Genomic DNA, 27,787 nt, shown 5'->3' on the forward strand with positions numbered 1-27,787 from the left:
CCAATCTGGAGTTGGGTCCAGGGTCTCTCTGTCGTGACTGGCACTGTTTGTTTTAATCAGGCAAATGGAATCTGGGTTATATGTACAAATTCACTACCAGGTATGGCTTTCTTTCTTAAAGTGGTTCCTTTTTATTGACTTGGGTACTGTTGCACACATTGGTGCATGACAGCATAGCATGTCTTCTATAAAGCCACTGGGAGAGTGAACTGCTCAGGGCCACCAAACCAAGGTCTAGATCTTAAATGAGAGGGATGAAGTGTATAGGTCAAGGAGTATTTTTGATGTTTAGTAACTAGTTGGCAGATAGTGGAGGATTTCCTATACCTTGCCTCAGTCATTAAAAATGCAGACTGCAATAAAAATAAAACAAAAAAACACAGAACACTGACTTGGAAGGGCAGCTATAGGGAACTAGACAAGATCCTGAAGTGTAAATATCTATCACTGAAGGCCAAAATCAGATTTTTCCAGTTTGCATGTATTATTGTGAAAGCGGAACAGTAAAAAAAACTAATAGTAAGAAAATCAGCTCATTTCAAATGTAATGCTTGATAGGAGATATATAAATGTAGTGAACTGTGAAAAAGACAAATAAATAGGTCTTAAAGAAGATCAAGCCTGAACTGTTCTTAGATGCTGAGATGACTAAACTGAGACTTTTGTACCCTGGCTGTATCATAGGAAGAAAAAAATGATTAGAAAAGATGATAATATTTGGCAAGGGGAATGGCAGTAGTAAAAGAGCAGACTGCATTTCAGATTAATAGACTCAGTCAGTGAAACTATATCTTCGAGGGCCCTTCCAGACAGGGCTCAAAATGCGGGCCCTGTTAGACTTTTACAAGAGGCATCCAAATGATGCCTCCAGAAAAGGGAAATTAATTTGGGACCAAGCAGATTAACCCAGTGGGGTATGGGATCAGTGGGGACTGACCCTTCCGTCTCCTGGACTTATTTCTGTGCATCAAGAGGCCTCTGGAGAGGTGTCATAGCAGCCCAGTAAGTTTTTTTCTTATTCTAAGGGGGTTTTGTGGGGGTTTTGTGGATGGTCCCATGCCATCATGGTACTTACCGCAATGGCATGGGGACAGCTGCCCAGAAAAGCTGTGGGAACAGTAATGCACACCAAAACAGGTTTTTAAAACCTGCTTTGGGGCACATTTCTGTGAAGTCTGAAAGCACCCTGAGCTGCAAGGCTGTTGATGACATGGTGACTTGGGAGTCTCTAATTCTAGGACCATCCTCAGTTGACATTGACTTGACAGCAGTTAATACACTGCACTGTGCATGGAGCAATAGACAAGCACATTGTGGGGTGTAGAACCAATCACACAATATCATTATTTGGCAGGATGCTGGTAGAGGACAACCACTATGTGAGTGTAAATAGTTACCACTAAAATACAGGTCTCAGTCAATATTATTTGCTTTTTATTTAATCTATGATTTTTCTTTCTCCCTCCTCCAATGGCAACTCTGATGCCCAGAAGTACTTTTTGATAGGGTTTTTGCTTTCAGATATTGACAAAAGGATTTAGGCATTTGTAAAAAAAAAAAAAAAAAAAAAAGGCTAGCTGAGGGAAATGTGTCCCATTTGTTCAAGAACCTGGTCTATTGCTTTTTCTTCTGCCAAACCCAGGCAATGCCTCTTCCATATTCAAATCCCAAAGTATGTAGAAAAAACAAATTGTCCTGAGATAACTGTAGTCAATGTCACTGGGTACTTATAGTACTTATATTGTTTCCATCATATCCTTATAATAGCCTGATAGCACTTTAAGTACCATGGCTGCATCCTATGAAATCCTGAGATGTTTAGTGCGATAACTCTTCAAATTTCCCACGCTGTGAAACTTCAGTGAGGGAAAAAAATCTCAGGTAGAAAATATTGTTTTAAAATATACCCTCCTTTCTAAAACAAACAAAAAGACATCACATAATCACATATGTTGCTTTTACATAACAAACTATGAGTTGGATAATAATGTGTTTATTCTACTGGCAACAATCTGAAAAAAATTCTTCTTTTATTCCCTCCCCATCCTCCTCAAAATATACTTAGATACTGTGGAGCCCATAATAAGCAGTTAGCAGATACAGTTCTGTGCTCACCCTGGGAACATGTTTCTCAGGCAGATAACCAATGATTTATCACTGAAAGCAGGAAGAAAAAAGACTATGTTTTCTTGTGTTATTCCATTAGATTTTCTGGGCATATATCTTACGTCTCTACATGCCTGTGGACAAAATGTAGGGCTATTAATCAATAGTCAGAAACTGCCCAGAAAAATAATTGCTGTAATTGTACAGTCACTTTGTCAACACTGAGATCAAAGCTAAAGACATAGTATATTATCAAACACAGAACTTTATATGTTTATTTTCTATGCTGCCTGCCTAATCTATACCGCTTACTAAGAAGAACATGACATGATACAGTTTGATGAGCAGGTGGTTAGATTTCCATGATAATGATAGTGGTGTCACCATAACCATTTCTATTTATTTATTTTATTATTCCTAATTTCTGAATTTATCTGAATTAGTTCAGTCAATAAAGTATGACATTTTGGTTTCATCTTTCTTGCATTCAGTTCTGAGACCATTTTTATGTCACAAAAATAATCCAGTTGGCAAAGAAATGGAATACTGGAAGCAGAGCCAGTGTGGTCTCAGTAGAGAGATAATTTGTTTGGATTTTATTTGGGAAAGAAATTGGTCCAGGAACAGCTTGTGAGATGGTTTGCTATAGGTATAAAGACAGGTGCACCTGAGAGCAATATCCAAGAGGGAACCAAAACTCTTAACTGGTTTCTTGTATTTGATTTTGCACTAATTTGTTTGTTTACATTTCATTTGATATTATTATTTGCTGTATGTATTTCATTTGATTTGATGTAATTGTTTGGGCTTGACCCCATTTTAGCCGCCCTGAGTCCCCATCGGGGAGATGGTGGAGGGGTATAAATAAAGATGCTCATTATGATAATGATGATGATTATTCTTTGAAACACAAGAAGATGAAGATAAACTGCTATGTTTATTCATATCATGATCTGATCACTATACTCAACATATCCCATATGCATGGGGGTATTGGGGTAACGATACAAAAGGTTTGCTAGGGTAGACCCTCTTTCACTCAGACTCAGCCCCCCCCCCCCCAGAAACAAACTCAGCCCCCCTAATCGAAATCCTGGCTATGGGCCTGTCTCAAGTGTCTAGGACTGTGTGAAGTATTGGCAAATGATCCATGCAGATCCCAGTAATCATCCTCCACTACCAACCCCCATCAGGTGCCACCGTGTCATTGGCGGGTGGGGGGGGGGGCTAAACTGCTTCTATGATGTTGAGAGCTGTGCTGGCGGTAGTGTTAACTACAAACAGGTCCAACCAAGCCAGAGTGATCTCAACTGAGAAGTAGAACTAAGTGCACTCAACCCATTTAAATAGGGTGAAACAAACTCTAAAGAAGTCTATACTGGCTCAGTCGTCACCCAGGATAATAAGGACCACGGCGAGTGCTTCTCCTGGGCACCCATCAACAAATGGGCTACAGAAACCAGGACCCACTGCTGAGCAACCAGGGCATGGGCCTGTAGGGTAACTGGAAGCAAAACAACTACAGAAGCAGCAATCGGCACTGACAAAATTATCATCTGCCAGCTGCAGAAGACCACCTTACTGGGATTATTATTATTATTATTATTATTATTATTATTATTATTATTATTATTATCTCTGCACATAATAAGGTAATAGAGATGTGCACCAGTTTGCTTTGGTATTACACAGAAGTCACATCAATCAGCAGTCTAAGATTTCTTCAGTCCCATTATGGAATCTCTACAACACTGATTTCAAGTTTGTTATACAATAGTGGATGGAATGCACTTAGTACATTTATTTTTCTCCATGATACACAGGTCCTGAATTTAGTCTTGTCTCCTGCCCACACAAGTTGAGCATAGGCACAGTTGTTGCTGTTGTTAACTGCTCTCAAGTTGACTTCTACTTTTTGTGTTAGTTTTCATGGATACAAACCCACATCTTCAGGAGCAGTGTGTGCATATGTGCCTTCAAGTAATATGATACAGTACTGGATGATATTAAAGACTCAGGTATAAAGCATATTTATATAGTTGTGGAAGTGTGATAGAATGTAATAGGACCCAAAAGATATAAATCATGTCACTTCACCTAAATGGGGGAAAGTAATGATCACACACTATTCTGCTTTGGTCAGACCTCACCTGGAATAACACTGCCTCCAGTTCTGGGCATCACAATTCAGGAAGGATATTTTCAAGCTGGAATGATTCCAGAGAAGGAAGACCATAATGGTAAAAGGTCTAGAAGTCAAGCCTTAGAAGGAATGATTTGGGGAGCTGAGTACATTTAGCCAGGATAAGGGTAAAAGATATGACTTTCCCAAAGCCATGCAGTGGGTTTCCAACAGTGTGGAGATGTGTGGATAATCATGGAATAGCCTTTGCCTTGCCGAAGAGATTACTCTGGCTGAGAGATCCACCATTATCTCTCACATTTTCCATCTGGAGAATTATAGAATAAATGCAGTCATATAAATTTAAGTCATACAAATAGTTCCCATTTTCATTAAAAGCAAAATCAACAAGGCAAAAAGTCTTTCAAATTTATTTTTAAGTATTTTGAAATTCTAACCATTTTAGAGCAGAGAATCTAAAATCTAAAAAGGAGAAATGTTTGGAGCACCACAGTTATGCTGCATGCTATTTCTATACTGTGATTTCTTAATCCAGAGTTACAAAATATACACGAAGACTCCTGTAACTGAGGAACCCATATCCAGGGGAAATGGTCTCTTGAAGAATTTGCTAGCTCCTCCTGTTGATTCTATGATAAATTTCTCCCAGTAGTAACCAAAGAGTTGTGATGGAGGTCCTAGCAAACTCCTAGAGAGAATACAACTCTAGGACTCTCTAGATCTTCCAGCACAACTTTATGGTATGTTGAGACTCACAGTAAGCTAATCCAATGGCATTTGATCATATCTTGATCCGACCGGGAAAGTGTCTCCCATGGATACAGGGCTCTTACTGTATTCATGTTTATAGTGCCGCAACACTTTTTTTCTATGACAAACTGGCATAGCCTTTCCCACCCTCATTCCCTGGAATTTTTTTAAGTAAGCAGTCTCTGGGTCTAAAGCTGGTAACGTGAGACTAAATTAGCCTTCATGTTTTGTTAAACTGATTGAAGATGGCTAGTCCATGGGCCATCACATCCACACAATGTGCAAACCGAATACTAAGAAGGGTTAACCATTGCTGCTGCCATGGAAACAGAGCTGCAATGGTTCATCTGCAGAAGAGAATTACTGGTGGCAGAACTGAGATCCAGATTAAACTGGGTCTGTGTGTGACTGAAGGCAAACTGTACTAAGTCCTCCAGCAATGCTCACTTTTGTATTTTTGTTTCAGGAATCAAATGTGCATTTAGGCGTGACTTAGTAATGAAGATTCTGAGTGGCAGAGTATTCTTTAAAAATCTTTTCTTAGTCTTAAATACCAGGAGATACTGCAAATTTGACTTTACTATAAACCCCTGACCCAAAAGAGAACTGCTGTATTATTCCAAGGAAGGAAGCTTTCAACTACTGTTGATGGAAAGCTATTTACAAGCATTGTGGTTTTTATTGCTAGATCAATTAATTGGATAATCTACTTTTATTAAATCAAAGTGAAATTTACTGTCCAGATTATCTGTAACTTGGAATTCATATTATCTTAATTTTATTGTCTTAATTTTATCCTCATTAATATGCTTTGACCAGTGGGGGGGGGGGGTGTGAGAAAGATCTAACCACTTTGTTACATAATACTCCTAAGTGAAAAACATACTCATCAACCTGCCATAATTTAACTTCTCTCTTTTCCTACTTAATCAGGTGGGATTTTCCTTTAAATACCACCACATGCTTGTTTGTGGAGAAAACCAGCGGGTTTTCTCCTAGCAGTTTACAAAGCCGTGCGTGTTGGGAAAAAAAGGACTCCTGGTTTATTGACTTGTTTGGCATAAAACATTAATCACTTCCTCTTTGATGAACCATGATAAATTATGACCCTGAAAGTATGCTGTGGTCTCCAATGTACATAATGTGCTCAGCTTTTGGCTCTAGGAAATGAACTGGGTATTGGCAAGATATGATTTCCCGGTAGTGTCTAAGAGAAGAGGGTGCTCTTGTATACCTAGTTTAATAAAATAGTGTTATGCTTTAACCTTGGATTGTCTCAATTTTTAAGTAACTATCCAAGGTTCTGAACCTGATTGGGCTTTAGGGCTCAGAATGTTGCATAGCTTCTTTGAAGTGTGTATGAAAACGTGGAGTGGATTTACTACTCCACTGATAAGGAAATCACCAATCACTATTGATAGCACCAAACAACAAGAGCATTAGACAATTCCTCAACAAAGACCATGGGAAATAGCCCCCAAAGGACAATTTAAACCACCCACGCTTTAACCTTGGATTGTCTCAATTTTAAGGACTTATCCAAGGTCCTGAACCAAATTTGGCTATAGGGCTCAGAATGTTGGATATCTTCTTTGAAGTGTGTGTGAACACATGGAGTGGATTTGCTACCCCATTGATATGGAAATCACCAACCACTCTTGATAATGCCAAACACTGAGAGCATTAGACAATTACACAACAAAGGACACAGGAAATAACCTTCAAAGGACAATTTAAACCACCCACACTTTAAAGCCTGGTATTATACCATGTAGTGAGCAGAGACCATAAAGTACCTATTTTTAAATATATATTTTCTCAATAAATTGCCATTCATCCTGTCTGTAAAGAACACAGTGCCATATCATATTCAACTTGTTACTCTCTTCACTTCAAACAGGTGTTGTCTGCTGCAGGTAAGTTTATTTGAAGATTCACAATGTCCATTAATTTGTTTGGCTGCCCAGACCTTTTTTCAACATGCACAGCATATATTCAGACACAGCTTCCCCTTTCTTAGTAATAGTGACCACCTCAGTGCTGTATCGCCTTGGACAGATCACTTAACCTTATCTTTCTTTCATTTGGGTCTTTCTACCAGCCTGGGCTGCATGGATTCTAAATTTTGTGAAACAGAAACTCTCTTATGCTCCACTTGTACAACATGCCCTTTCTCTTTGCATCATGTTCATGATGGACACTATACATGCTCTCGTAAGAAGTAATTGGTATGATGCAATTTGTGCTATTTTTAAACCATGCTCTTGAATTTCTCTGCCACACAAATATGCAATTATTCCTAATCTTAGTGGAAGATTATTTTCTCCATTGCTCCAGTCACAGATACATAATTTTTCATCTGAGAAGGACTAATTAATTGAAAACGAAGTACTAGATCATATCATCAAAGTATTGTTAAATAATTATATTCATGTCCCAGGCACGAGTATTCTTTTTGTGACATCTGCTAAAATGGACTTGCCATCTTGAGCTTCATGAGAAAGAATATCCATTATCTTATTCTCATTATCTCTTACCTTTGGTTGTGTTGACTAGGACTGATGGGTGTTGAAGCCCAAGAACAAGTTTCCTACCCTGAACATTCTTCGTTTTAAGTAAGTCATGTGGCCACAGAACATCAGAGTGTGATAAAGATGGCAAAAGTAATAAATGCGGAAGAACACACAAAGTGGAAGAGGCTGTAGCAGTTTGCTTTTATCTGAACCTAGTAGGAAGGAACTGGGCTTTGTCCCTAATCTCCTTTCTCTCCTCCTGCAAACTACCTACATGGTTTGGGCCCAGGTTACAATACAATACAATGCCTTCTCCATGCAACCCTCCCCAAACACGTAGGTTCTCTGGTCCTCATGATTGCAGAGGATCTTTTCCTCAGCTGCCCCCAGTCTGCAGAATGACTTGCAGAAGACATTTGACATTTCAATGAGCTGTCAGAATTTAAAACCCATCTGAAGATCTGTCTCTTCCAGCAGACCTACCCAGTCAGTTTTAATCATAAATTTTAAACTTGTGTATTATGTTCACTATATTTTAATCTTGTTCTGTGTATTTTAATATATGTATTTTGAAAAAATAAATTTTAATATGCATATTTTATATAGTGTTTATGATGAATACGTGTTTTAGCTATGTTGTAACCCACTTTGAGCCATGAGGAGAGATGAGTAAGAAAATAATAATAATAATAATAATAATAATAATAATTACCACAGATGGAATCCTGTTTGATTGTTATGCACTATTGTTATGTACTACGTAGCACTGTACGCAGCCATATGATTGATGGTGGTCCATTCCCCTCTCAACTGAGAAAAAGTCACCCGATGATCCTTTCCCCTTCCATGAGTAATCTATGGCACAAGAGGCAGGAAAAGGACCCTGTCACAATTACTTTCACACTGAAGATCAGTTGCACAGTGTAGGGACATTGGCCATTTCTGAATCAACAGAGGAATGGAGCTCCATTGATCCCAGCTGCTAAATGGGTCTAGGGGATTAAACTAGGCTCTATGCAGGGATTGTGAATGTGTATTCATAACTGTCCAATAGGCCCTACATTTGTATTTTGAACTCAACATACAGCAATAGAAATAAACTAAAGATGTAAGGCGGGGGAGTGGGGTATCAGAGGAAGAGAGAGAATTGGGACATTTTAAAAGTACGGTAAATGGGATAACAAAGGATTAATCAGAACTTGTCCTATCAAATCAGGACAGAAGCTGAACATGAAACCTGCAATAATAAAAGGTCTAAGGCCAAGAAGTCATACATTGGAACAAAGTCCAAGTGGAGAAGTCAGTGAGTTGTCTAAGGGTCATAAATCCAAGACACACAACAAAGGGGTCTGGAAGTCATGTCCAGAATTTTTCTTGGGACCATGTGATCATCTCAGTTTTCAAGGCAGCTTAATATATCCCTTCTATATCCAGGTACTTTTGTTAACTTCAGTCTCCTCTGGTCCCTCCACCTATGCTAATTCCTCTCTCTAATAACAGGCAGCATTAACCAGATTGGAGTATTTCCTGTAGCTGTGTGATTCCATTTACAGCATTGTTCAAAATGAGCATATAAATGCAGTCTCAATACAACTTCAATGGGAATAAGTGGTGCTTAGATTCCATCTCATTTTTTGGGATATAGTTAGGAATAGAAATTGTGAGAGTGCCCTTCCCCAGGAGAAGCCTTCTGTGTGAAGCAACTCCTGAGCAGTTGTAGCAGTGTCAACCATCCCAATTCAAGCCACTGAAATAATTCCCAGGGTTTCCTGGAGACCATACTCTATTTGCCAAGGCACATGTTTGGTTTCAAAACCTTAGCATAAGCTTTTGAAAAGAAAATGGCAAGATGGGGTGTATCTTTCTGCAGAGCAGCCCGCACAAGCGCTATTGATATTAAAAATGAGAAGGCAAGACAGTAACTTTTGAATGCTTTCCAAATGGAATTTCTTCCCTTCTCAGCTCTTCACTGAATAACGGATGAGTTGATGGCACTTTCTGTTCACAGCAGTTTTTCCTAGCTCTGGGAAGCTGCCAATTGCTTTTGGAAGCTAGTGTAGGGGCTCATTCATATGAATGTTAAGTCCTAGAAGACACTTACTCTAGAATCTTTGGCTTGAATAGCACTTCCTGGAACATGGCCAAGGATTCTGGTTTGTTGGGTTAGGACATTCAGGTTGGAGTCTTGCCAGTCTTCTGGGAGTCTTGCCATATGATGGCAAGGTTATTGTTCTGAGTCATTTCTAAGAATCCAGGTTCTGGGTGTTAGGCCTAGCCTCTTTCTCTCTCTTCAGAGATTTTAGTTTTGTATCATGGAACACATGGAAGAAATCTAGAAAACCACTGAAGTGCAAGATGATTTATGACAAAGTATTTTTTTCACAACATTGTACTAAGCCCAACAGTTTTATGGTTCTTAGTTTATGGATTCTTGCCAGTTGTTGCCATCTTGTTTGGAGCATAGTATTATATAGACAAACTATGCATACCTAAATCCAAAATGCAAACAATTATATCATCAGTTGGTCTGAAAAATTACAAGCCCCCCCCCCCCAAAGAAATATATGTTTGCAAAGAAACGTGAGAGATAGATAGTGTTTGATAAAAAAAGAGGTTATCAAACACTATTTATCTCTCACGTTTCTTTGCAAACATATATTTCTTTGGGGGGGGGGGCTTGTGATAGGGAGACGTTTCACCTGCAACTATTGCAGGCATCCTCAGAGGTTGTGAGGTGTGCTGGAAACTAGGAAAATGGGGTTGATATATCTGTGGAATGTCCAGGGTAGGAGAAAGAACTCTTGTCTGTTTGAGTTATGTGTGAATGTTTCAGTTGGCCACCTTGATCAGCATTGAACAGCCTAGCAGTTTCAAGATTTGGCTTCTTACTGCCTGGGGTAATCCTTTGTTGGAAGGTGATTAGCTGGCCCTGATAATTTCTTGTCTGGAATTCCTCTTTTTTGAATGTTGTTCTTTCTTTACTGTTATGATTTTAGAGTTTTTTTTAAAAAAATACTGGTAGCCAGATTCTCTTCATTTTCATGGTCTCTTCCTTTCTGTTGAAATTGTTCACATGCTTGTGGATTTCAGTGGTTTCTCTGTGTCTTTGGAGGAAAGATGTTCTCAGCTGGGTCTGCAAAATCCTTTAGCAGCTGCTGTCACATCCCCAAAGAAGAAAAATGCTGGGTAAGGAAAGCTAAGAAAATGCATGGGGGAATCATCTTTGTTTAGAGAGAAGGAAAGGAGCTTAAAAAACATAACGAAGACTAAAAACTGTAGTCCCTCTTCAGTTCACCAATCAGCTTCCAGAAAGGAAAGAGAGGGAAAGCATAATCCCTTCCTGAAGCCATTCAGAGTTAGAAAGCAGACTTGTCTACCAATTTTTTTTTACAGATTTAAGCAACCTAATTTAATTCCCATAATGCTACCTTCTTTAGTAAACATTTTTCTTGTTTATGAAGTTCAAAGAAACTTCTCCACCTCCCCATCTGTGAGCAGGTTTGTTGAAGGCTGGACATAATTAAGGTAATGGAAGAGGATTGAAAGCTCTCAATTAAAAAATCCTGGGGAAAAAGAAAGGGTTATATATGTGTTAATTATGGAGAGTGATGATCAAAGAAATACCCCACATAAAATGTTTATGTTTGGAAAGTGACCGAAAGATTGCTTAACAAAGAAATAGCAAAGTGCTAGATAAATGGCCAGAAGTGGGAGATGTCTGGAAAGATAGATCACATTAGTTCAGTGGAAACTGGGCTCTTTGTAAAACCAATAAAGTTTGCTTCCACAATTGGAAAAGAATGGTAACAAAGACATACCAAGAGGGTTATGCTCAGGAGAAGCATAAAGAGATGAGCCTTGGGACTGAGAAAGATGGAACAGAAGGCTAAATACTGTCTGTATCACAAAGGAGAAAACAAAGGAGACATCCCAGTCCCAGCTGACACATGGCAGATGTGTAATTGCAGTTGCTTGGAGGAAACATCTTCCACAGGGGACATCTTTAGCATGGCCTATGGGGCACCCTTTCATTCTATTGTTTGCCAGTTCTGGGCAGTGCCAGGATGAGTTGATTGCTTTCCTCTGCTGCTTGTCAGAGTCACTCTGGAGGGTGGCATTGGTTCAGCTGCTCAGCTGGAAACGTATTCTCTTTGCCTTGAAGGGACTGTGTCCCTTATTACAAGCAGTTGGTGGTCTGCTTGGTGGGTTACAGAGTGCTTCCAGCTCAGCAGCAGTTCTGACACTGGAGTGATCTGTCAACATTCACCCCCAAGCAACACAGCTTACAGCCTTTTGGGGGCTAGTAGAAATAGTATGTTACAGATGTCGTACACACACAACAAAATGAAAGAAGGCTAAATCAGCATTCTGCAGTCTGTTGATGGCTGATTTAGTACTTCATCAGAAAAAAATAGTCTTTTGATATGATTAATATATAATCATGAAAAGGGTGTTAAATTCAGGATTCCTACCTAGAAATTAAAAAAGTAAATTCGGAACTCTTTTATGATCACTGCAGGACATTAATGAAGCTTCTGCCAAAAAAGCACCCTTTTGTAAATCATTTTTCCTGGCTAGATACCTCACACATCCTTTTCCTCTATTTAGCTGGAAGGCTTTTAGTACTACCGCATTGGAATGATGGTGAAGGAGAACTGGAGAAACACAGGCTTTTGTTGGCAGATGTGCAATAGGCACACCTGCAGTAAACAATACAATAAAGCTTGAACTGCAAATGCATGTGATTGTGCTATAGCCAATAGCCTGCCTTCCTTGCCCATCTCCTGAACATGGGGCTGCCAAATGAATGTTCACTATTTCACTGAATGAATGTTCACTATTGCACTCAAGGACACCTAAGTCAATTTAATTGAAACTTAAATTTCCACCAGATCTCTGAGACCCCCACAACAGACCACCAGCAACAAGCCTCCCTCAAAGGCTAATCTCCCTCCCTCCCTCTCTCTCTCTTTCTTTTATTTTATTTTTTTTGTTGGCTGATGGCATTGCCGACTTCTTCCAAACTAGGTGGTGCTGCAAGCTCATCCCTGGTTTGTTGTTGAGGGATTTGTGAGAGAACCTCTTCAGCCATATTGGAGCTGCAATTCAGGAGACTTTGGTAATGTTCTTTCCAACGTAATGCCATTGATGTTTTGTCCTTCAGAAGTTTGGTTCCATCTGATGAGCATAGAGGCTGTATGCCATGGTTTCTTGGTCCATAGATGACCTTTGTGGCTTTGAAAAATCCCTGAGCATAATGGGTATCTGCCAGGTGTTGAATTTCTTCAGCCTTCTTTGTCCACCAGATGTTCTTGAGTTCTCTTGTCCTTCTTTGGACCTCAGCTTTTGCACTGGCATAGATCTTTTTCTTAGCAGCACAGTTGATGTCTCTCTGCCATGTTTGCAAGGCTTTCCTTTTCTTGTCAATTAGCTGTTGGATCTTGATGTCATTTTCGTCAAACCAATCTTGATGTTTCTTGGTTTGATATCCAATAGTTTCTTTGCAGCTGTGATGATGGAGGTCTTCAGTTTGTTCCAATGTTCCTCAGCATTTTTGGGCTGTTCTATGGGTAGATGGTCCTTGAGTGCTGTTTAGAGATGGGCTCATTTGGAGGGCTCCTGAAGGGCTTGGGTGTTCATTTTGCATCTAGTCTTTCTTCCTTGGAGTCTGCACTTGGGGGTGATCTTGATAGCCATCATGGATTGGATTAGTCTGTGGTCTGTCCAGCAATCATCAGCACCTGTCATGGCTCTTGTGAGAAGCACGTACCGCGGTCTCTGGTGCGTGTGATTACATAGTCTAAGAGGTGCCAATGCTTAGACCGGAGGTGTTTCCATGATGTCTTGAACTTGTTTTTCCGGTGGAAGAGTGTGTTGGTGATGACAAGGTTGTGTTCTGCACATTTGGTGAGAAGCAGGATGCCATTTGAGTTGCTGTTTCCAACCCCGTCTTTTCCTATGGTCCCTGGCCACAGGTCGAAGTCTCGCCCGACTCTTGCAAGTCCTCCAGGAGGATGATTTTGTACTACAAATAAGACATATGCAGTGTGCATAGGAATGTGTTAATATTTTTTTTCAAACTATAGTCTGGCCCCCAACAGGAGCAATTAAGGAAACGTTAGAGCAATGCATTATGGTTTCTACTGCTTGATGCAATTTCTATCAATTTCTATCATGCCATTAAACCTATCTGATGTTCTGAGTTGTCTGGAACTGTCAAAACCTACTGAACCAGTTCATTGACTTCCTGAAATCTTTTCAATAATTTAGATGCAGAATAGCTCTCACTATGCCTATTGTACAGTGTTAAGAGGGCATGGGGTTAGTACTCCATTTTTACATTTTAAATTGGCTTGCTAAACACAGAAGTTTAGAAGAATTTAATTTTTTATAACTGAAAACATAATTTCTTCTATCTCTGCACAGTTAGTAGAGATAAGGCCATTTTGGAATGAGATAGCCCTGCTTTATTTTGGCACCTGTTCCTATCATAAAAGTCTACATCTGTATGCATTTGAAGCAAATTGTGGTGTGACAGCCTTATCTCATACTCATAGATGCAAACTCCTTTTATTAAAAGAGGCAATCATTAACAGCACATCAATTTTGCCAATATTAATGCTACTGTTGGTGGGCATGGTGCTGCTGCTGGAATCCATGCTCAGGTTACTCAGGTTATGAGAATTGGCTGGGGTTGTTATTTTGTAGGAAAACATTTGTATTCTTACTTACTTAAGAAAGGTATATGTTCTCACCTCTTGTTTGTTTTAATTTTTGGAAAAATCAATGGGGAATGAGAAAGAAAACAACTAATATATGCAACATTTGAAAGACGAGAAAAATGGAAGGGATGCAGAAAAGAAAATAGTGGCTAAATATCAAAGTGGTAATTTAAATACTTGGAAAACCAACAAGTAGAATTCAATTTTCCTTCACTAGCAAAAATATTTATTTCCACTCTCAGAGGGAAACCAGACTGCTGTCTCGAAAGCACTTTGTTCCAAAAAGATATTTACCTCTAGGTTGTCAGTTTAGGATCCAAACATGAACTGAAGTTTCTGGGCCAAAACCTGAGCCCTGGTGACAGCCCCAGTTGATGTCATTTCATGTTATGCTTTAAGCAGCAACCAAAGTTGCTTACAGCTTATCATTCAAACACACACACACACACAGTCTGTGTGTTCCTGTTTGGACATTAAAGCAGAAGTCTCAGCTAAAGAGTGTTCCCCAATCAAGATGAATTGAGCAGATTATTCTTTCTCATTTATCTATGAAGATAAGATACTAGCCTACACACCTCTATGAAGAGCAAGATGAAGGATGCACCCAGTTAGCCATCTTGATTACCCTTGGGGAGAAAGGTGGGGTATAAAGAAAGTAAATAATAATAGTAACCCTGGCATCACAACAACTAGCAAGGAAGAAGGAAGATAAGTAAGTAAGTTAATAGAGAAATTGTCTTGGAGAGTCTTTGCATGTTGTACCAAATAATAATAATAATAATAATAATAATCATCATCATCATCATCATCATCATCTTTATTTATACCCTTCCATCATCTTCCCAAAAGGGATTCCGGGCAGCTTACAAGGCTCTTCAAGGGTAGTATATAACATAAACAGAACATGAGTATAAAAATAATATCACATAAAAGTTATAAAAAACAACCACTATCAATACATAAAATAAAATGCAGACCATCTGTAGTTTAAACTAGCTGCCTTCAATTTACAACTCAAGTGCCAAAGTGTCAACGTCTTATGAGCCTATTTCGGCCTACTCGAGGCTGAAAGTTAAGCTTACAAAAGTTAAGCTTTGGAAAATTTAGCAAGCTCTTGCTCTACCAGGTAAACTGAAAATTTGTATATAACCCTTTGTTCTTGCCTAGAACTGGGCCGACCATGTCTTCTACCTGGAAGTGATCCATGAAAATGGAGATTCAAAGCCTGAGACCTGGCAACCCCACTTCGTTGTTCATGCTGCTTTTTTGGGTCACTCTTATTAATCGATTTCATTTCACATTCCATTCCTGACTATGGGTGATCAATGAATTTGGGGACGCAACTTCAGTCTTCATTGAACTACCTTTAATCATTTACCCCACTAGTCCATTTGTAGATTTTCACTCATTTAAAGGGAATGGAGCTGCCCTGTCTCACCTTACTTTGAGTCCTTAATAAAGAGAGTTGGAGAGAAGAAGAGCTACAGTTATCAAGAGTAACAATTAGGCCTTTACCACATTAAATAAGGTAGTATGATTTTCAATCAAGTGTTTAGGAAGAGAACAAACTAGCAGAATTTCTGCATGCATTGCACTTATTTTGTATCTTTTTAAAAAGTTTTCATCCACGGTTGCAATACCACTAAGCATCATATATAGTATCGTACCATAAAGTCCTGTACTAGCAAAAATATTTATTTCCACTCTCAGAGGGAAACCAGACTGCTGTCTGGTACCTCATTGGATAGATGAGACTTAAAAGAGTGCAATGAATATACCGTATATTTAATTCAGTACAGTGGGACCAATGGATATATGGATTCTGCATTGACAATGTCCACTGACTGTTGATTTTCATACCCCATATTATTAAATTATTGTGGGGAAAATGTGGGCATGCTGACGTGTGTGCATTCAGGTCACTGCCACACACTGATTTGAACTCCCAGAAGTCTTGGCTACTGTGGCCGATTGTCAGAACTTCAGACAGCTGAAGGCCAAAATTTCTGAGGTCTTGCATGTGGGAACCACTGTTCTAGAGCATGTTTTGGCTACCCAATCCCAGGGTTTGTTTGGATGAAATGGATTATCTGCATCCTTTTCAATCTGTTTTCATTCTTGGTTATGGGACAAAAATAACTTTGATTCTCTTGGTGGATGACCTATATAAACTGGCTAAGGGGAGTATGCCTCTCAGCAGCTTCCAATAGCATCAACTGTGGGATTCTTCTGTATCACCCTGCTGGGTAGGTGCTCTCTTTTATTGTGGCTTCAGTTTTTCTTGGATGGGTGTGTTAAGGAGGTGCTGCTGGGGGATTCCTGTTTGACACCCTAGCTATTGGCCTGTTTGTGGTCCATCAGAATGGAAGCTGCTTTGGGTCTCTTTGTGGAAGAAAAGCGGCATATATAAAAGATTTATTATTATAAAAGTATCATCATCATCATCATCATCAGATCTTTGTTTTTTCTGCATGTTTTTGAAAATACGTTTGAAGCCTCTAGGGGAGATTGTCAGATATTTAGGAATCAGAATCACTGGTGTGCTCATGCTGATGACATGCTGATGACATTTAACACTTCTTTTCCTCTAACTCCAAGGAAACTGTTTTAGTACTAAACCAGTGTCTGTCATCGGTAATGCTGGATGAGGGCAAATAAATCCAGACAAGACAATTTGCCAATTGGAATGCTGATCAGGGAACAGTAAGTCAAAATGTGCTGGATGGAATTACACTATCCCTGTAATCTCTGGTTCATAATTTGGGCATGCTCTACGACTCAATCCAGACCTGGAGGCTCAGATTTAGGCATTGGTTGACTGGTACAATAGCTGGGCCTATTCCCAGAGAAGTCTGATCTGACCTTAGCAACACATGATTCCTGTTTGGATTGCTCTGCTTTGATCTATGTGGAGCTACCTTTGGAAACTGTTTTGAAACCTCAGAGGGTTAAAAATACTGCAGCTAGACTGCTGACTGGGGCAGTTATAGGAAACATGCAACTCCCTTGTTGAAACAGCTTTGCTAGCTACTGGCCTGCTTCCCGGCATAATTCAAAGTGCTAGTTGTGACCTTTGAAGCACGATATGGCTTAGATCCAGACTATTTGAAAATTCATATCTGCTTGCATGTGCCTGTCTCTCTGTCCCACAGCCATCTGAGAGCTGGCTGCTGCTGACACAGGAGGAAGTTTTCTCAGTGGTCTCACTAGAGTTGGTTTCACCCAGTGTGGTAACTATATTGCAATATAACCAAAAATTTGACAAAATTGGTGATTATAAAAAAAAGAATGAAAACTACAGCACATGCTTTTAGAGTGTGCAGACAAAACCATGTGATTAGAAGAAATGTTGTAATTGGGCAGTAATGACAGCTTTGACTGGAGTGCATGCATATTATTAGATGTTTCACAGAGTAAATTATCATAAAATGTTAGCATTGTAGATAGATGCAGTATCTGTAAACTGGGCTTATAAAAATGATTTTGCAGTTGTATCTAACCACAGGGATGTTACTGTTGAAACATTGCACAACAATTTGATAGACAGTCATTTTGATGTCACCACTTCTGAATGTGTCATCTGGTGCAGTTAACCCCCCCCCCCCCCACACACACACACACATTCCATCTAGTGATACCACTGATGGAACTTTCTCTAAGGAAGTCTGGGTTGGTGATTGCCTCTGTCCTTTCTGATTTTGATGACCTTGAGACACCAAATCTCCCTTCCTTGCACTTTGGCAGACCTCATGCCTGGCCCTCTGACTCTTGCACCCTGCCACTACCCATCTTTCCTTCCCTTTCCTTCTTTTGCTACCTCACTCTTCCACCTACTCACTGTCTTTCCTCGTCTCACTCCGTAGCAATGCACTGCTCCATGTCTGTTGCACTCCCATCTTGCTTCCTTGTGGTGTGCTCTTCCCTTCCATCTTGCACTCTGCCACTTGCAGTGTTTACTTTCCCTTCTCTTTTAAAGTATTTGCATATCCTTACTTCATTGTGGCCTTAAAATGTGTATTTCCCCGTGAACTCTACAGCTCTTTTTGCTTGTTCTTTCATCTTGCCCACTACATTCCTGTCACACTGCACCCCTCTTTTCCTTCTTGCACTATGCTGCTCACACTGCTTGGTTTCCTGTCTTTCCCACTCCCTTCTCACAGTCTCTAAGGTGCTACAAGAATACTTTGGATGCTGATCTTTCAGATTAACATGGCTATGTCTTTGATATCTACCCCTAAGGAAAGAGTTACTGTTGTTTTATTGTTTAAAGGTAGCTCTCAATTGTAAAATTGTAACTGTCATGGCAACCAACTTCTTATTGGACCTTTGAAGAGCAACAGTTTTTAAAAGTATCATCCCTTGCTCTGAATATCCACAGAAATGGTAGTTACCTTGCTTCCCCCATCAAGTGCAAGCAACTCAGCTACTAGCTTACCTCTGGTTTGTGTAATTTTTTCCAAACTAGTCTCACTTCATTTCAGAATAAGAAACCTCCTGCTCCCAATTGCCAGAAGAAAATCGCCATCTATTCTGCATTTGTTCTGAATCTGAATTGAATTTGTGAGTTATGATGCAATAATTAATGAATGGGAGCAACTGAAGAAAAATTTGTTTTGGCGCATCTGGGAGGGAAATTAATTGGGGATAATGAGTAAATTTGTTATATAGATTTGGATGTTGATCAGAGAAATGTAAAATGAATTTGAAAAAGTGTTGCAAGTTAGTAAGAAGGGAAATTAACTTGCCTTTGCTCTGTCAAGTGTCAGTTCTAGTAATCACATCAAATTGTCAGTAGATCAGAGAAAGGGGTCATGTAAAGCATCAGTGTCTATCATCCACCCCACAACTTAATTTTTGACTCTGTGTAAGATCAGGTAATAGTTATACTTATTTCATTTTATTTTTTGAAACACATAGAAAACTAGTTCCCTTTTCATTAACATTGAATCGCAAATGTTTGGGAGTAGCAATCAACTTAACCGCTAGTCTTGTATGATTTCTAGCTCAACCACAAATATGGAAACAGATGACATACAACACGATTAAAGTCTTGCGGCTATACCTTATTTGAGCTGCTTGGGCTTAAAATATCCAGTAATAGGAACAGTAAATCTCTCTTTATTTAGTTATGATGAGATAAGTGGATCTCTTTCTGCTACTCCATCACCTTCTCCTCTCTTTCATTCCTGTATCTTACTTTCCTTCAGTGTTAAATATTAACAGACTCATCCATAATATCACCATCCATTTTTCTGTTGCTGATGGATTAAATTTAGGGTTGAGTTCTTTTGTGAAGAAGTCACATTTTTCAGTAATTAGGAAGCCTTATTGACACGATTCTTCAACTTTGCTCATAATTTTTGTTTTTACGTGCCTTTCAGTCAGTGTTTCTCAAACTATGCTCCTCCAGGTGCTTTGGACTTCAGCTTCCGGAAATCCCAGTCAGCTTACCAGCTGTTAGGAATTGTGGAAGAAGTCCAAAACATCTGGAGGAGAGCAGTTTGAGAAACTCTGCTTTAAACCATGTGCTGGCTTCTGATAATCACATGGATTTCATTGGGTTATCTTAGGCAAGGTATATTCAAAAGCAGTTTGTCACAACACTTTGTATTTCTTGGTAGTCTTCCATTCAAGTACTAACCAGATCTGATCCTGTTTAGATTCCAAAATCAGATAGGATCTGGTGGCTTTAGGATTTTCTGCTTCCTCCACTTCTAAACTAATTTTACTAAAGATGTGGGGAGGGCAGTTTTTTCTGGGAAAGAGGAAAACTTTTTGAATGATGCAGTAATAGCACCTTTAATGACTGAAAATCACATTGTTCCTTTACCAATTTAAACCACTTTATATATATAACTTGATACAAGTATGTTTTCTGGTATATTTAAAGTAGAGTTTATTTGAACAAATTAAGTTTACTTCTTTTTACCAGGTCCTTTCCTTCCCATCCCAACACAGAAAAGAAATTTAGTTCTAGATCTGAGTCCTTCTAGCTCAGTCTCTGACCCTTCCCATAGAAAGCGTGTTTAGAAAGAAGTCTCTCAATTTCCTTTTGCTGTGTCCCGATCGTCCATCCGGATAGTCAGATACAAAACCATAGGGAGAGGCACAATCTGTATCAACATAGCCAAGCACATGATGCTTTGCATTCTATCATTATTTCTTCTATTCTGAACACTGTGTGCACTGTGTAAATGAAGTGTGGGATGGACACAGCTGAATAAATGGTGAATCAACCAGTTATTCAGCTAGTTTAACTAGTCAGTCCAGATCTGCCTCCTCCACCACAGCTTTAATGTATTCTTCCTGTCAGGTTTGCATATGAACCCCCAGTCCTCAAACTCCTCCATCAGTATTAAGTCACATTTGCTTTTAGGATAGCAGAAGCTTTTGAGGATGCGGATGATAATGGATCACTTTATTAAGATTAAGGCAATAACTGAAGACAGATCTGCAAATCCTGTCTGGGAAATAGTAATCCTGAATAATTCATCAAATGCACCATTCAGTGCAAATTATTCAGACAATGCTAAAGACACAGTCTGCAAAGTTAAGCTGGATTTGTAGTCAGGTTTTATTTTGAGGATGGGGAGGGCACTGAGTGTAATTCATTGGTGAGGATACCTTCAGGGTGCAGTGCCCATTTTGGGGAACTAAATTTCAGAGCAGATATTGGCAAACTGTTGCAGATACAGAAAAGAAACATACAGGCAGTCTCTTAGGTACAAACATTTGACCTACAAAGGACTCATAGTTAAGAATGAGGGTGAGACAACAGGAAGTGAGAGAAATCTACTGCTAGGAAGAGAAATTCACTCATTTAAGAGTTATTATCATGGGAAAAAGGTGTCTCAGCTGAAGCTTTCTCACCAATCTTTGTTTCTACAACAAACCAATTTTTCAAAGTCCAATTATCACAGGGACAGGAAGATGAAGTCTTCCAACAAAAGGCACAGACAGCCAAACAAACAGTGAAGGGGTGTTAAGCCTTTCCTATGCTACGGCTGGAGTTACATTTAAAATGTACCTGTTCAGACTTACATACAAATGTACCTGTTCAGACTTACATACAAATTCAACTTAAGAACAAACCTACAGATTCTATCTTGTTTGTAACTTGGGGACTGCCTGTACAAACATTGGAATGGTAGTCATATAACTGAAGTTTCTTCTACACTGGCCAACCTGCATTAAAATGTCAGTTTGTGTTGTATTTTGCAGCCACATAGGGGATGAAACACCACCTCACTAGTGGAGTGTGTGTGACCAGACACACCACCTGTGCCGAATCCTCCCCCCAAAGCTCTGTAGTATCATTTGTGTGAGTGCCACAAAGTAACAGGGAAATATTGTGCATTGGTAAGCATTCTGTTTCTGTTATTTTGGGGATGAAATGGGGCACAGGGAGGGAAGGGGGACACTGCCGTCTCACCTGTTGAGACTGCCATTGGGCATCACACATGGAAGATTCAGATCTTTACTGGTGTTTTTTTTAACACGGGAAAAATGGGATTACAGCTTTATCCCAGGTTAACTCACATTAGCCTGATGTGTTGTTTGGATGCCCAAGGCTAATGGACTCTCTACACTGTCTTATCTGGCAATGTAGTTCAGTACCCTTTCAGTATAGGAACCCACAGAAAAAGCATCCCTGACCAGTCACCATACAAATTCTCTTTAGAAATTTCCAAGTGAATTTAAAGATAATTTAATTATGGCCATAAGTTACCATCACAAAGTTCTTTATAATTTTTGAGTCAGAATCTTAGTCAGTGAATCCATTCTTTTGAGAGTTACAGCAGAAAAGAAGCATGCTCATCTTCCACATTACCGCCCTTCATACATTTAAAGATGACTATTATATATCATGTCTTAGCCTGCCCTTCTCCAGGACAAATGTATTGTCAATTGTTCCTTATAGAGCTTTGTTTCCAGGCCATCTTCCATCTTGGTTGCTTTCCGTTGGACATGTCCCACTTTGTCCATATTCTTAAAACTATGATGCACAGAACTGGACACAGTGTTACAGATGAAATTTGACAAAAGCAGAGCACAGTTGTGACAATTCTAATCAGTTCAGGATTTTTCTCATCAGGCTTTCTCAACTCTTATAAAAATGTTTTCAACCATTCAAAAATATATTTGTATATTTTACAATCCCTATCTAGGACAAAAACCTATATCATTCCATTGGTCAGTTGTCCAGGATGAAAAGGAACAGTTCTTAAACATTTGTGAGACACTTTATACTCTTAGAAGAAGAATGGGGAAGAAATATATTGGAAATTGCATTGTTCATATGCTATGTAAATATGTGATATTTAAAAAAAGAGCAACAACTATGTCAAGCTCTGGTGTTAATGCTGGTCATGAACAACAAATAGCCAGAAGACATGCAATGGTATAGAACAGTGGTTTCCATATGGTCCATGGAACACCAATAATCCCCAAGAACTAAACTATGGTCCGTGGTTTTAGCATTACTACACCATTGCAACGAGAGCAACTGGTCTTCCGAAACCCTTTTATAGAGTCGAAACAACAAGGATGTCAGGAGAGGAAAGGATAACTACCCACAAAGAGTGTGACAACAAGCCTCCTGGCTGCTGCTTCTCCTCCTCCTCTCTCCCCAAGTGGAGCTGTTCCATGTGGCACCTGGAAGTGGGGGTGCTTTGGTGTCTTTGTTTTAGGCCTGTTCTTGGGATTATTTGGGGTTCTGATTCAGAAAACTGCATTTGATAGAACACATCAGCTCTAGATTATTAAATATGGTTTTCTGTAAGCTCACAGCAGCTGCTCCCAGAAAAGACACAGGACGCCAATCCGTAATCAATCAGGAAACTTTTACTACTGGATGCATATACACAATAAAAGCCAGGACTGGCGCACAGACACAAGTCAACCCTTATATACCCTCCCCCACATTCGAATCCCCTCTTCCCGCCTGACAATTATCCCGCGCAATATTCCCCGCCAAACCACCAACGGCCCCTCCCAAGGTCACCAGCTGCAATCCCTTATCAGTTCTCCATGTCAGGGATCCGGTTTTGTGCGCCAACTTCCAAGGCCAGGAAACCGAGTCCTGACATAATGTCCCCCTCCACCTCTTCTTCTTCCTGGAAGGGAAATATACGTCACCATTATGTTCCTTCTTCATCTAGCGGACCTTGGTATTTTTTCAATAAACTACAATGAAACGTTGGGTGTATTTTCCCCAATACCTTAGGTAGTTTCAGGGTATACGTCACTTCATTCACCTTGTTAGAAATTCTAAAAGGACCGACGTATTTGGGAGACAACTTCCGAGAGGGGGTATTTAACTTAAGGTTTTTTGTGCTCAGCCACACTAAATCCCCTTCTTCCAATTTGTCACCTACCCTCCTTTTCCGATCTGCAAACAACTTATATTTTCGCTGTGCCTCTCGCAGCGATTTTGCCACTCCCTCCCAGTTCGCCTTCATCTTGTATGACCATTCTTCCTTTCCCTCCAGTTCTTCCCCCCAACTCGGCAGTTTGGGAAAAGGGGTTACTTCCATGCCGTATACTACCTCAAAGGGGGATTTCCCTGTGGATGCGTGACAGGCTCCATTGTACGCAATCTCTGCAAACGGGAGTAGATCGGCCCAGTCAGTTTGGCATTGGTTTGTGTATGTTCTTAGGAACATTCCCAAGGTCTGTTGTGTGCGCTCGACCCCCCCATTTGTCATGGGATGGAACGCTGAGCTCAAGGTTCTTTCCACCCCCATCAATTGCATGAAACCTTCCCAGAACCTGGCTGTAAATTGTACCCCTCGGTCACTAATTACTTGGTCCGGACACCCATGCAACCGGTAGATATGTTTGATAAACAACTCAGCCAATTTCTCTGCAGATGGCAACTTAGGCAGTGCTATGAAATGTGCTTGTTTCGAGAATAAATCCATCACTGTCCATATATAGCGCTGACCCCTGCTGACTGGGAGTTCACCCACAAAGTCCATAGCAATCACCCTCCAAGGTCTTGATGGCTCTGCCACCTTTTGCAATAACCCCGTTGGCTTTTGTGTGGTTGCCTTATTTTGTGCACACGCATTACATTTGGATACATACATTTTGGTGTCACCCCTCATCCCGGGCCACCAACACTGTCGTGCCAACATTTTCAGGGTTTTCGTCACTCCCCAGTGTCCTGCCCCCTTGTTGCCATGGCATCTAATCATCATTTTTTCCCTTAGGTTGCCTGGGATATATAGCTTCCTGTGCACAAATCCCAATCCATCCTTCCATTCCACCTTTTCCTTATTTCTTTCCAGCCACTGATCCTCCCTGCATGCTTGTCTTATCTCCTCCTCCCATCCCCCGTCCTTGCTCTCAATCCCCACCAGCCTTTGACTGCGCTCCTTTTGTGCTCGGGTTTGTACTGCCATGCCCCACTGCTGTTCTGAGAATATGCTCCCCTTTGGGCCTCGTCCCCTCCCTCCATCCTCCGGCATTCTTGACAACGCGTCTGCGACCACATTTTGGTTCCCCTTTTGGAAACGCAGCTTGAAATCAAATCTGCTGAAATACTGCCCCCATCTTATTTGCTTCGCTGACAATTGCCTGGGTGAAGTGAGGTATTGTAAGTTTTTATGGTCGGTCCACACTTCAAAGGGGATGCCGCTTCCTTCTAATAAGTGCCTCCATGTCTCTAGGGCCCTCACTACCGCCAGGGCCTCCTTTTCCCACACCGGCCAGTTTCGTTCAGTTTCGCTGAACTTTTTCGAGATGAACCCGCATGGCTTCAACCTCCCTTCTGGGTCCCTTTGCATCAGGGCCGCCCCGTACGCCCAATCTGATGCGTCACAATGGATCACGAATGGTTTGGTTAAATCGGGGTGGATTAATACTGGTTCTTCAGTGAACCTGCGCTTCAGTTCTTCAAAAGCCTTTTGGCATTCAATTGACCAATCTAACTTTGCTCCCGGGGATCGTACCTTTACTGTCTCCCCCCTTCCCTTCGTCTTTAGCAGTTCAGTTAAGGGCACCGTTATCTGAGCAAACTCCTTTATGAAACCCCGGTAGAAATTTGCAAACCCGAGGAATGATTGCAACTGTTTGCGCGTTTGGGGAGGGCTCCACCCCCTGACATCCTCCACTTTTTCTGGATCCATTGCTATCCCTCCCTTGGATATTCGGTATCCCAGGAAGTCTATCTGTTCTTTATTGAACTCACATTTTGGCAGTTTTGCAAACAGTTTTGCCTCCCTCAATTTCTGGAGCACCTCCCTCACCAATTTGACATGAGATCGTCTATCACGGGTAAACACAATTACATCATCCACAAAGCAAAACACCCCGCGATACAATAGTGGGTGTAACACCTCATTAATCATTTGCATAAATGCTGATCCAGAGCCCCGTAGCCCGAAGGGACAGACACAGAATTCAAAATGGCCGAACGCGCAGGTGAACGCAGTTTTCCACCTGTCCTCGGGCCTTATGCGCAGTTTATGATAAGCTTCGATTAAGTCAATTTTCGTGAACACTCGTGCTTCCGACAATCTCGATAGTAAGTCCTTAGTCAATGGCATGGGGTAGTTGTTGGTGGTGCTCACTGCGTTCAGCCCTCTATAGTCCACGCACAGTCTCAATGAGCCATCCTTTTTGTGCCTAAACAGCACTGGGGCTCCCAAGGGTGATTCGGAGGGCCTTATAAACCCTCGGGCCAAGTTTTTATCAATATATTTCCTCAGTTCCTCCATCTCCTTGACTGACATGGGGTACAATCTACTCCTGGGCAACTTAGCGTCCTCATTGAGTTCAATCTTTACTTCGACCCTCCTAGGAGGGGGAAGCTGGTCTGCCTCCTTCTCGTCAAACACATCCTCAAAGTCTCTGTATTCAGGGGGAATTTCCTGCATCCCACCTGCCGTGTTTTCTTCCCCCTTGCAACAATTTCCTCTTTCTCCGCTCTGGAATGTGATGCTGCCTTCCCTCCAATTGATTTGTGGGTTGGCTTCTCTTAACCATGGCATCCCCAGTATTACATTGTAAGTAGCCATAGGGGATACAACGAAGGTTATGCTGCCTTCCCAGCTCCCCACTTTACATCTCACTTCTCCCACTTCAAACCGTGCCGGGGCCCCAGCCGCCACTGACCCATCTAGCTGCGAAAACGCTATGGGGCTCTGCAAGGGGGTTTTCTCACATTTCAGTTCGTCTGCCAGCTCTGGGGCCATAATGTTTCTTGAGCAGCCGCAATCCATGAGAGCTTTGCAGCTGGCCCACTTCCCCTCCCCTTCTAGCCTGATTGGGAATACTAGCATTCCTGGGCTGTGACTCACCAGATCACCCACCGGGGCCCTAGAAGGGGGGCTCTCCTCCGCTCTCTTTCCTGCAGCCGGTTTGAACCTTGGGAAATGGGATTCTCCTCCTTTCCTTTGTCTGCATTCGGCAGCCCGATGGCCCAGGCGACCGCATACATAACAAGGGCCCCTCTGCTCCTTGGGCCCTCGGGCCGGGGCTTTTCCGACCGTGCTCCTCTCCGTTCCCCGACTCCCCTCCTTCGCCCTCGTCTGCTGCGGCGCTGCTCCTTGATGCCTCTTGACCTGTGCCAAGGTCGTCTCGATGCGGCCGGCCAGCTCGATCCATCCACCTATCTCCTCCGGGTCGTCGCGGTGAAGCGCCCAGGTCAGGATTTCCTTCCGCAAGCCCTCCTTGAAGATCTGGACCTTGGTGGTGTTGGACCACTCTGGGACCTTCTCCGCCCTCAACCGGAATTCCTCCACGTACTCAGATACGGAACGATGTCCTTGGGTTATTGTTTGCAGCCTTTCCCTCGCCCGGACCCTCTCGAGCGGATCCCTGAAGCGCGCCTCCATCGCAGCCAGGAATCGCCTTGTGGATCCCAAACATGGGTCGTGCCTGGCGTGGAGCTGGACATACCATTCCGCTGCTCCCCCTCTCAGTGCCGCGCCCACTGCTCGCACTCTGCTTGCTTCCGATCCGAAGGTAAGGGCGTTATCTTCTAGATATCCCCTCACCATAGTCAGAAAGTATGCGAGGTTCCCGGCTTCTCCTCCGAACTCGATCCTCAGCTCCTCCCTCCTAGGCTGGTATGGAAGGAGCTGCCTTCCCCGGTCCTCCGCTCGCGGTGGCCCTCCCTGGAGCCCTCTCTGCTCCGGGGGCAATTCCTGACGCCCTGTGCCGCGCCCGGCTCCGGCCGGGGGCACCAGGAACGTCTGCTGGGGCGCCAGTCCCCGGGGTCGTTCCTCCTCCTCATCGCTCTCCGCAGCGGCTCTCCAACTCGTCTGCGCTTTTGGACGTGCCCCGAGTCCCTGGTCACTCCTCTCTCCCGCGCTCCGCACCGATTCCCCTCGGGGTGGTTGTTCCTCTAATAGTGGGGCCAGCCGCTCCATCACCTTTGACATCATTGCGAGGGTGGTTTCCATTGATGCCATCTTTTCCTCCAGGAAATCCAACCTCTGGGGAGAGGGAAACTCTAGCCCGCTGCTTTCTCTCGTTGCTGCCTCTGCCCCTTTTACTCGCCTCTGTGTGACTCCGTTGGGCCGGGCATACGCAGTCGATGAAGC

The 27,787-nt window shown here is 41.7% G+C and overlaps 1 protein-coding gene and 1 long non-coding RNA gene across 5 annotated transcripts in view; both read right to left on the reverse strand.

Moving 5' to 3' along the window:
* Positions 1–27,787, reverse strand: part of KCNC1 (potassium voltage-gated channel subfamily C member 1) — a 167,278-nt gene that overhangs the window by 117,717 nt on the left and 21,774 nt on the right. The window lies entirely within an intron of this gene.
* Positions 23,059–26,742, reverse strand: LOC137095802 (uncharacterized). Its single transcript, XR_010908923.1, has 2 exons — positions 26,540–26,742; positions 23,059–23,350 (listed from the first exon to the last, which is right to left on the reverse strand). It is a non-coding gene; the product is annotated as an uncharacterized lncRNA (long non-coding RNA).

Source organism: Anolis sagrei, chromosome 1 (genome assembly GCF_037176765.1).
Source record: "Anolis sagrei isolate rAnoSag1 chromosome 1, rAnoSag1.mat, whole genome shotgun sequence".
NCBI classification, from domain to species: domain Eukaryota; kingdom Metazoa; phylum Chordata; class Lepidosauria; order Squamata; family Dactyloidae; genus Anolis; species Anolis sagrei.